Source organism: Aptenodytes forsteri, unplaced genomic scaffold, assembly GCF_000699145.1.
Source record: "Aptenodytes forsteri isolate BGI_AS27 unplaced genomic scaffold, ASM69914v1 Scaffold26, whole genome shotgun sequence".
NCBI lineage: Eukaryota > Metazoa > Chordata > Aves > Sphenisciformes > Spheniscidae > Aptenodytes > Aptenodytes forsteri.
In genome coordinates this window covers 1,987,684-1,990,225 of record NW_008794125.1, presented here as the reverse complement: position 1 = coordinate 1,990,225, position 2,542 = coordinate 1,987,684, and positions in this window count along the sequence as shown.

The window sequence follows — 2,542 nt, the reverse complement described above, 5'->3', positions numbered from 1 at the left end:
GGAGAGGGGCTGCTGGCCGGGCTGGGTGCGGGGGCCCGGCTGGAGGGCAGTGGGGAGGCCATGCTGCGGCAGCGCCCACCCGGGATGGCCAGGCTGGGACCAGTGTCTCCGCCGTGCCGCACCTGAGAGCACTGGAACTGCTGGAGGGGACGTCCCCCCGCTGCGGTCCAAGGGGGAAGCAGGCACCCTTGGCTCTTACCGGACATCACTGCCCCCTCAGAAGAGCCTCACCTCGCTTGGGCTTGGTGAGCTGCAAGGGGAGACGCGCCTGCTGCCGTCTACCGCTGCCTGTACACCATCAGCTACCTCTGTCGGCATCCACCAGACGTGCTCATGGGAAACCCCCTTCCCATCCGCACCAACCTGGGCATCTGCAGGAGGGGATCACGGTGGCTGGAGAGGGAGCCTGGCCATCACCATCAGCAGAGGGCAAGCAGCGGGGAACGGGAGACCCGTCAGCCCGGCACCGCTGCACAGATCCGCTGCCCCACTGCCCGGATGAACAAGCACCTCCTGCTGCACCCTGGGCCATGCCACCACCGCTCCAATCCAGGGCATCACCTTCACGTTCTCCTTGCCCTAAGCAAGGACCATCTCACCAACGCCCCGAGAGCTCCGAGACATCCATCCCAGAGTCATCCTGCAAAGCTCCTCTTCGTAGCGAGGTGGTGCTTCTGCACCTTCTCACCACCCTCGTCACTGATACACGGCATCAGCACCTGCCGCCCTCCTTGCTGCTCTCCAGCTGCACAAAACACCAGCTTTCCAGCTCTCTGAGCTCCTCCTGCAGCAGATCCCCCCAGAGCCCCCCTTCACGGCGAGCAGAGCCCAGGCAGCAGGCACGCGTGTAGTTTCCCGTGACGCTCGAGCACCGACTCTTGTATTTACCCTACGCGTTAAGGGCAGCATTGTTTCTCCTGGTGGTGGTGGGGGAAATCAGAAGGGAGAGCGAAGGACTTTTGAGCATCAGGCAGCCTACAGCCGAGCTGGGAGCTGAGCCCAACCTCCCACGTCCCAGGCCCAGCGGACAGCCCAGCCACCTCCCCCTTCGCAGCAGGGAGAGCTGTGCAGTCCCGGGCAGAAACCACCCTCGGCTCCGGAATCGTTTTGCTGACAAAAGGCCGGGCATTTCCAAGCCCAGCTGTGCAACAGCTGGGGTTCGAGATGTTTCCTTTCCAGCAGGGTGCCAAAACACCAGCTGCCCACCCTGGCCAAGCAGCCTGGTGAACCCTAGGAAACCCAGGAGCACCTACACCTCCGCCTTTGCAAGCGAAGCATCCGAGGCTGTGCGGTTCAAGCCGTGCTCTTCACGCACGGCTGCACGCATCTGGCTTCCTGCTCCCACCCTGGGACCGGCCCGGGTGCTCTCTAGTAAGAGCCGAGAGCAGCAGCAGATGCCACCCCCACCCCAGCCCCCCCCTTGCTCTTACCTTCACTAGCAGGACAGACGTGCTGCTGCGTCTGTTGTTCCTACCGCGCAATGCTTTACCTTGCAGAAAAGGCCACTCCAGGAGGGAGAAAGCAGCTTTCACTCTCCACTAGATGCAAGTGGACACAGGTGGTTCTCCACCTCCAGCCCCCTTCACTTACGGGCTGGAGCCTCCTGCAGGTGCAGTGTCTCAAGGAGGGTTGCCTTGAGCACAGAAAGGCAAGAGGCTGCGCTAGGCTCGGCAGCAGCCGGGTTCAAGGCTGGAGAGTCATGCAGGAGTTTTCCTGGATCGATGTAACCCCCGTGAAACCATTTTGCACATTTAACTCTTTTCAGATGTAAATAAACGTTTATTTTTCAGCAAGCAGAGCATGCTGCTTCTGTCTACTCTGAGGGAGGGAAACAGCTCTCGGGCTGTGTATGTGAGGGTACTAATTTGCACTTGAGCACACACACTCAGTTACAGGGGTATTAAACAGGTACCCAGAGCCCCTGGCTCGGATAGCACCGTGTTCCCCTCTCTAGGATTACATTACGGGTTACACAAGGAGGAAAGTAGCAGAATAAAACACTTAACAGGATGGTGATAAACAGAAACAGCGACCCAAACCACACGCCAGCTCTGGTACCAGCAGAGCCGTCGCACACAGGCTGAGGGAGCAGGTAGTTTCTCCTGGACAGGAGTTGGATTGCTGTCTGGATTCTCCTCTGCTTCTTTGCCGGGTGCCGCAAGCTCCAGCAGCCCAGCACCGGCGTGTGCGCTTGGGGCACTGCTACAGGAGCTGATGCTGTAAGAGGCCACGCTGCCTCGGGAGGAGAAAGCTGGCCCTCTTCTCGAGATCCAAGGTAGTCTCCCTGATGACTCGGTGCGTCCTGTGCTTCCAGGCGCTCCCTGAAGTGCTGCTGTGTGCAAGACGGAGCTGAGAAAAGACAAGTAACAGTTCTCGCCACCAAGGACCTTGAATCACAGCGTGAGAGGGGAGCCGTTTCCAGTTCTCCCCTGGCAGTTTCAAAACTGGGTATGGAGACAGAAAGCCCTGGCTGTGCACACTGGCCCACTGCCGCTGTAGGACACGGCGGGGAGCCGAGGGAGGCTCTTCTTCCCTCCCCCCC